We start from the raw sequence: 8879 nt of genomic DNA, 5'->3' as shown, positions 1-8879 counted from the left end.
ATAGCATATACAGTAATCCAAAGCCACTGGTTGGATTGGATTTACTGTAATCACTCAAACTCTCTCCTCAAAACTAACATGTGTCCATCCCTCTATCCCCAGCATAGTCTGCTGGGAGCTGGAACTCTAAAGCAGCACATCAAAAACCTTCCACCCTGTTGTCAGCTATCTGCAGACAGGTCCCTGAGGAAGGATGCAACTATCAAGGCTTTCAAAGGCCACATTTTGGGGATGACCAAATGTAATATAGTTTTGTATAAACAACTCATTTTAATTGTTTTACTGTTAGATTACAAAACAATAACTTCTTCATAGCATGTTTGTCACGTTGGTCTTGACACTAATGTCTGTGGTAACTTAAACAAAAAGACAACACTTTAGAACGTATTATTCTGAAGTAAATGCAAGTCTTATGTCCAGGGTGAATACATTTGTATTCATGTATATCAGACATCAAACAGGTGTGTCAACTAAAATATATATCCCAGACATGATTGAAGAATGGTACAAGTAGACAAAGTGAAAATAAGTCAGCGATTGTGTCCGTAGCAGTTTGTATGAATTTGAGTGGTTACATACAGTACATGTTTACAGAATGGATGCGAGACAGAGAGAGTGTTGCTGTACTCCCAGGTAAGGACCTTGCTTCCGGTACCACTGAAGGCCACAGTATTCAGTCAGGCAGCTTGAAGAAGATGTATCACCATCCAGGCCCATGTCACAGCATGCGGCCTGATGGGGAGATACAAAAAAATAAATGCATTGTGTACCTTTCATCACCAAAGCCATGCTAGCATTTACTGCACATGTTGCTGAACAATTCAACCCTTTACTTAGTGTCAATAGCTAGGTTTCCATTCAATTCGCGACAGATTTTCATGTCAATGTTCTAAAATCAGAATAAAAACAATATGTGCATTTTCCCACCAGTGATGTGTTTCAATCAAATTGACTTGTTGCAGATAAAAGACTGTGCGTGATGATGTAGTGCACATAAAAATACCTTTTGCGGTTAAATTCCCATGTACCGAATAAAAAAACTAAACAAGTTAAATGGGTTTCCATCGCATTTGAACTCTACTGATGGTTTTCTCGCAAAAAAAGTGTGTTATATAGCGAGTGTGCCTTGCGCACTGTTGGCTAGAGCACACGTATAGCGTGAGATTATTATGGACAAAAGAGCGAGATTATTTGTATATGTCAAACGGCAGCCAAATATCACTGATCATGTCACCAGAATAAGACCCTCGATATTTATTAGAAAGGAGCATCAAGCTCATCACCTTGCACTTTCACCACCCTGTGAAGTTCATCATAATTTATTTAATCTTTAGCCTCAACCTCTGGTAGCCTAATATACTGCATGCTTTCCCAACGAGTCGTAATGGGAGAACCACACAACATGTCATCTCGTGACACCAAATTTACTTCAACATTTGCGCATAAATGCGTTTCCACTGACATTTCTCGCATAATTCATTTTACAGACACAAAAAGATCCCACCATGTCGAACAAGCAAATGATCTGTCAGCATTTATAAAATTGTAGCAAAACTTCCTGTTTCCATCACAACTGTCATGATTTTATTTGTATATGTGATAACTTTACATGCATTAAAACTGTTCTGTCCTCATATGTAGCTCAATATAATTTGACAGGCAGCTAAACACAACAGCATTATCTAAGCTCTGGAAACAGTATTACCGTTTATCTTCAGGTTTCTTGAGTCAGGAAAGGGTGAAACTAAGAAAAGGAGACAATCACTAAAATTGTCATGAGTCCATACATAGGTTTTGTTCAGAAGTAACCTCCAACAGTATGGTGTAAAGCCTTAACAGAATGACAGCTAAATACAGCTACAACCAATGTTGCTCAATGTACAGTATACTTAACACAAAACTAGCATAGACTTACATAAAAAAACAACATGAAAGTATGTAGATTCAACATGTAAACAAACAGTGCCAAGGCTATGCTAGCATATTACATCACAAAATAGAACTCTCCAAAATGAAAATGAAATTAATCAAAGTTAAAATTATCCACCACTTTAAGTAAGTAAATATGGAGTTACATACCAACAATGCTTCAGAAGGCATACAATGCTGGCAGATTGAAGAGGATTACAACGAGTTTTTGCAGACAATAAGTGAAAAGAGCTCTGCATTAACACATGACTTCCTGATTAGCCAGGTCACATGACAGAGGTCCAGGTAACATTAAGTGATCACATTTCAAACGGCCACCAGACGGAGACAAGCATCTAAACAGGTGAGAATCAATACCCTTGTAACAAAATGAAAACTGTGGATGGAAACGTGGTTATTGATATGGCAATTCAAATACAATATTCAGTTCATAAGCATTGACTAATACACGTGTCAAACTGATTCCATGGACGTCCGAGTGTCTGCTGGTGTTCACTCCTCCCATGTACTTGATTGATGAATTAAGGTCACTAATTAGAAAATACACTTGCGGAGATCATCCGTTCACCCACACCGCGTCTCACAAAGACACGGCGGTTGGAACCAAATATCTCCAATCTCCAAAAGGACACATTTCCACCTGTCTAATGTCCATTACTCGTGTTTCTTTTCCCAAGCAGGTCTCTTGTTCTTAGTGGTGTCCTTTAGTAGTGGTTTCTTTGCAGCAATTTGACCATGAAGGCCTGATTCACACAGTCCTTCTGAACAGTTGATGTTGAGATGTGTATGTGACGAACTCTGTGAAGCACTTATTTGGCCTGCAATTTCTGAGGCTGGTAACTCTAATGACCAGCTGGCTGGTGTGTTTACGGACATATTCAATATCTCCCTTTCCCAGTCTGATGTCCCTACATGCTTCAAGATGGCCACCATTGTTCCTGTACCCAAGAAAGCAAAGGTAACTGAACTAAATGACTATCGCCCCGTAGCACTCACCTCTGTCATCATGAAGTGCTTTGAGAGACTAGTCAAGGATCATATCACCTCTACCTTACCTGTCACCCTAGACCCACTTCAATTTGCTTACCACCCCAATCGCCATCATACTGCTCACTGCCCTATCCCATCTGGCCAAGAGCCATACCTATGTAAGAATGCTGTTCATTGACTATAGCTCAGCATTCAACACCATAGTACCCTCCAAGCTCATCATTAAGCTTGAGGCCCTGGGTCTGAACCCCGCCCTGTGCAACTGAGTCCTGTATAACTTGATGGGCCGCCCCCAGGTGGTGAAGGTAGAAAACAACGTCTCCACTTCACTGATCCTCAACACTGGGGCCCCACAAGGGTGAATGCTCAGCCTCCTCCTGTACTCCCTGTTCACCCCTGACTGCGTGGCCAAGCACGCCTCCAACTCAATCATCAGGTTTGCAGACAACACAACAGTAGTAGGCTTAATTACCAACAATGACGAGACAGCCTACAGGGAGGAGGTAAGGGCTCTGGGAGTGTGGTGCCGGGAAAATAACCTCTCACTCAACGTCAATAAAACAAAGGAGATTATCGTGGACTTAAGGAAACAGCAGAGGATGCACTCCCCTATCCACATCGACGGGACCGCAGTGGAGAAGATGGAAGACTTCAAGTTCCTTGGCGTACACATCAATGACAAACTGAAATGTAGACAGGCAGACAGCGTGGTGAAGAAGGCGCAACACAGCCTCTTCAACCTCAGGAGGCTGAAAAAGTTTGGCTTGGTGCCTAAAACCCTCACAAACTTTTACAGATGCACAATTGAGAGCATCCTGTCGGGCTGTATCACCGCCTGGTACGGCAATTGCACCTCCCGCAACCGCAGGGCTCTCCAGAGGGTGGTATGGTCTGCCGAATGCATTACCGGGGTCAAACTACCTGCCCTCCAGGACACCTACAGCACCCGATGTCACAGGAAGGCCAAGAAGATCATCAAGGACATCAACCACCCGAGCCACTGCCTGTTCAACCCGCTATCATGCAGAAGGTGAGGTCAGTAAAGGTGCATCAAAGCTTGAACCGAGAGAATGAAAAACAGCTTCTATCTCAAGGCTGTTAGACTGTTAAATAGCTATCACTAGCACATTGTGCTCCCGGGTGGCGCAGCGGTCTAAGGCACTGCATCTCAGTGCTTGAGGCGTCACTACAGACCCCCCTGGTTCGATTCCAGGCTGTATCACAACCGGCCGTGATTGGGAGTCCCATAGGGCAGCGCACAATTGGCCCAGCGTCGTCCGTGTTTGACCGGTGTAGGCCGTCATTGTAAATAATAATTTGTTCTTAACTGACTTGCCTAGTTAAATGAAGGTTAAATAAAATAAAATTAACATTAGAGGCTGCTGCCTATTGGAATCACTGGCCACTTTAAGAAATGGACACTAGTCACTTTAATAATGTTTACATATCTTGCACTACTCATCTCATATGTATATACTGTATTCTATAATATTTTACTGTATCTTAGTCCATGCCACTCTGTCTTTGCTTGTCCATATATGTATATATTCTTAAATTCCATTCCTTACTTACATTTGTGTGTATTGGGTATATGTAGTGAAATTGTTAGATATTACTTGTTAGATATTACTGCACTGTCGGAGCTAGAAGCACAAGCATTTTGTTACACCCGCAGTAACATTTGCTAAACACATGTATGTGACAAATAACATTTGATTTGATTTGATGAACTTATCCTCTGCAGCAGAGGTAACTCCGGGTCTTCCATTCCTGTGGCGGTCCTCATGAGAGCCAGTTTCATCATAGCGCTTGATGTTTTTTGCGACTGCACTTGAAGACTGACCTTCATGTCTTAAAGTAATGATGGACTGTTGTTTCTCTTTGCTTATTTGAGCTGTTCCTGCCATAATATGGACTTGGTCTTTTACCAAATAGGGCTATCTTCTGTATACCCCCCCCTATTCCCCAAATTCAGGTAAGTCCATCCCCATGTCGTTCCGTTTGCTTCCGTTTAACATAATTGGCCGAATGAATACACCCCTGATCACCCGCACACACAGTTTACATTCATAGCAGCCATGCAAAGAGCATCACATCTACGCACTCTCCTCCTCTCACATTTTCCCTTCGCTTGTGGACAACACAACAGCTGTCTGTGACCAAGCGAAAAAACCTCTCCAAGCCAAACCTTCATACCATAACCGCTACATACAGCCTACATTGTTGTCACCATTTTAGCCAACATCATAGTCAACTCTGTCCTCCACTCGTTACCTGTATTAATGGCACCTGTTTGAACTTGTTATCAGTATAAAAGACACCTGTCCACAACCTCAAACAGTCACACTCCAAACTCCACTATGGCCAAGACCAAAGAGCTGTCAAAGGACGCCAGAAACAAAATTGTAGACCTGCACCAGGCTGGGAAGACTGAATCTGCAATAGGTAAGCAGCTTGGTTTGAAGAAATCAACTGTGGGAGCAATTATTAGGAAATGGAAGACATACAAAACCACTGATAATCTCCCTCGATCTGGGGCTCCACACAAGATCTCACCCCGTGGGGTCAAAATGATCACAAGAACGGTGAGCAAAAATCCCAGAACCACACGGAGGGACCTAGTGAATGACCTGCAGAGAGCTGGGACCAAAGTAACAAAGCCTACCATCAGTAACACACTACGCCGCCAGGGACTCAAATCCTGCAGTGCCAGACGTGTCCCCCTGCTTAAGCCAGTACATGTCCAGGCCCGTCTGAAGTTTGCTAGAGTGCATTTGGATGATCCAGAAGAGGATTGGGAGAATGTCATATGGTCAGATGAAACCAAAATGTAACTTTTTGGTAAAAACTCAACTCGTCGTGTTTGGAGGACAAAGAATGCTGAGTTGCATCCAAAAAACACCATACCTACGGTGAAGCATGGGGGTGGAAACATCATGCTTTGGAGCTGTTTTTCTGCAAAGGGACCAGGACGACTGATCCGTGTAAAGGAAATAATGAATGGGGCCATGTATCGTGAGAATTTGAGTGAAAACCTCCTTCCATCAGCAAGGGCATTGAAGATGAAACGTGGCTGGGTCTTTCAGCATGACAATGATCCCAAACACACCGCCCGGGCAACGAAGGAGTGGCTTCGTAAGAAGCATTTCAAGGTCCTGGAGTGGCCTAGCCAGAGTTGAAAGTCCGTGTTGCCCAGCGACAGCCCCAAAACATCACTGCTCTAGAGGAGATCTGCATGGAGGAATGGGCCAAATTACCAGCAACAGTGTGTGAAAACCTTGTGAAGACTTACAGAAAACGTTTGACCTGTGTCATTGCCAACAAAGGGTATACAACAAAGTATTGAGAAACTTTTGTTATTGACCAAATACTTATTTTCCACCATAATTTGCAAATAAATTCATTAAAATCCTACAATGTGATTTTCAGGATTTTTTACTTCTCAATTTGTCTGTCATAGTTGACGTGTACCTATGATGAAAATTACAGGCCTCTCTCACCTTTTTAATTGGGAGAACTTGCACAATTGTTGGCTGACTAAATATTTTTTTCCCCCACTGTAAATGTATGATCTGTGAAGTAATATTATTTGTACCTCAGAGCCAGGGTTACGAGCCAGAGCTAAATAGCTAACATTGAACCTGGTTGGTTAGCTAACTGCAGATTCATGCAGGGTAGTAACATTATGAGTTGGGATTATGGTTCATTGTTTAGCTAGCTACCCACATGTCTAAACAAAATACTCCACTATGTAAGTTACCATTTCACTACACCTTCTGTATTCTGTGCATGTGACACATAAACTTTTATTTTGTTTGATATAGTATTTGTTTACCAGAGACGGTTATGTGAAGAACATGACCTGCACCAAAGTCAAATTAGGATATAACGTTAGGCCAACAAGACAGTGTCCAAATTCTAATGTTCTCAGGTTGAATGCCCTGCTTATAATTCATCACACTCACAACATTAGGCTATTTTCTGTAATTGGCTCTTCATTAACTTGTAAATACCGATCTTGTTGTGAGTTTATTTTGAAGACAAATGAGCTAAAGTCAAGACGTTGTCAGCTATATGATATGGTCATTATTTGAACTGGCTAACAAGTTTGAAACGAACCAAAACATTGTTTAGAAAGTTGCTTGAATTAGCTAATAAGCTAGAATGCTAACAAGCTGTGGATGCTACCAATGAATCCTGAATAATGATGAGTGAGAAAGTTAGAACCACCAAAAAATGCTTATCTCCCCTGATATTGTAATGGTGAGAGGTTAGCATGTCTTTGGGGTAGGATACTTGTGCGTCTGTAGTTTTCTCATTCGTCATTATTCATGATTCATTCAGGACTATCCATAATCATGGTAGCATCCACATTAATGTAGAAGTGTTTAGATACATATTGTATTTTTATTTACAATAAAAGTGACTCCAAAATGACACAATTCATTATTTACCATACATTTATATCGGGCACAAATAATCTGAAACACAACCAAAACGAACAGCAAATGCATCCAACAAGTTTGTAGCATCACAAGCTTGATGTAATTATTGTGTGCTATGAATATGGGACCAAATACTCAACTTTTGACTACTTTAATACACATATAAGTAAATTTGTCAGAATACTTTTGGTCCCCTAAAATGGGGGGACTATGTACAAAAAGTGCTGTAATTACTAAACGGTTCACCCGATATGGATGAAAATACCCTCAAATTAAAGCTTATAGTCTGCACTTTAACCTCAATTTAACCTGTATCATTTCAAATCCAAAGTGCTGGAGTACAGAGCCAAAACAACAAAAATGTGTCACTGTCCCAATACTTTTGGAAATCAACGGCCATATTATCCACTGGCAGGTCACGGCACAGGTGATCTTGTACCAGCAGTACAGGATAAAACTGAAGCAGCAGCTCCTTGAGGACCACCACACTCCTCTTCATCCATCCATTTGGGCCGGCCTGCCTCTGACAATTGTCTACGGCTCACTGGACGCCACTTCCCAAGCGATGTCCCTCAGACCACCCTGCAAGGGAAAAGCACAAGGAGGCATTGCAAGGTCTGTCTATCATCTACCCGGCAACACAAACAAAGGAAGATGACCAAGTACATGTGTGAGCCTTGTAACACAGCCTTGTGTGCAGTCCCTTTGCTTTGGCAAGTACCTCACCCTCAAGCACTACTGAGTGGAAAGTAGGCCTATAGTGGCTGATGGGAATAGTGGGGAAAAAAAGTATTTAGTCAGCCACCAATTGTGCAAGTTCTCCCACTTAAAAAGATGAGAGAGGCCTGTAATTTTCATCATAGGTACACGTCAACTATGACAGACAAAATGAGAAAATAAATCCAGAAAATCACATTGTAGGAGTTTTAATGAATTGATTTGCAAATTATGGTGGAAAATAAGTATTTGGTCAATAACAAAAGTTTCTCAATACTTTGTTATATACCCTTTGTTGGCAATGACACAGGTCAAACGTTTTCTGTAAGTCTTCACAAGGTTTTCACACACTGTTGCTGGTATTTTGGCCCATTCCTCCATGCAGATCTCCTCTAGAGCAGTGATGTTTTGGGGCTGTCGCTGGGCAACACAGACTTTCAACTCCCTCCAAAGATTTTCTATGGGGTTGAGATCTGGAGACTGACTAGGCCACTCCAGGACCTTGAAATGCTTCTTACGAAGCCACTCCTTCGTTGCCCGGGCGGTGTGTTTGGAATCATTGTCATGCTGAAAGACCCAGCCACGTTTCATCATCAATGCCCTTGCTGATGGAAGGAGGTTTTCACTCAAAATCTCACGATACATGGCCCCATTCATTCTTTCCTTTACACGGATCAGTCGTCCTGGTCCCTTTGCTGAAAAACAGCCCCAAAGCATGATGTTTCCACCCCCATGCTTCACAGTAGGTATTGTGTTCTTTGGATGCAACTCAGCATTCTTTGTCCTCCAAACACAACG

At 42.1% G+C, this 8879-nt stretch overlaps 1 long non-coding RNA gene across 1 annotated transcript; it reads right to left on the bottom strand.

Moving 5' to 3' along the window:
* Positions 1-313: 313 nt before the first annotated feature.
* On the bottom strand, positions 314-2166 carry LOC121538899. Its single transcript, XR_005995282.1, has 3 exons — positions 2080-2166; positions 1706-1744; positions 314-732 (listed from the first exon to the last, which is right to left on the bottom strand). It is a non-coding gene; the product is annotated as an uncharacterized LOC121538899 (long non-coding RNA).
* Between the last annotated feature and the right edge of the window lie 6713 nt (positions 2167-8879).

This window comes from Coregonus clupeaformis, chromosome 37 (assembly GCF_020615455.1).
Source record: "Coregonus clupeaformis isolate EN_2021a chromosome 37, ASM2061545v1, whole genome shotgun sequence".
Lineage (NCBI taxonomy): Eukaryota > Metazoa > Chordata > Actinopteri > Salmoniformes > Salmonidae > Coregonus > Coregonus clupeaformis.
This window is presented reverse-complemented; position numbering and strand designations above follow the sequence as displayed.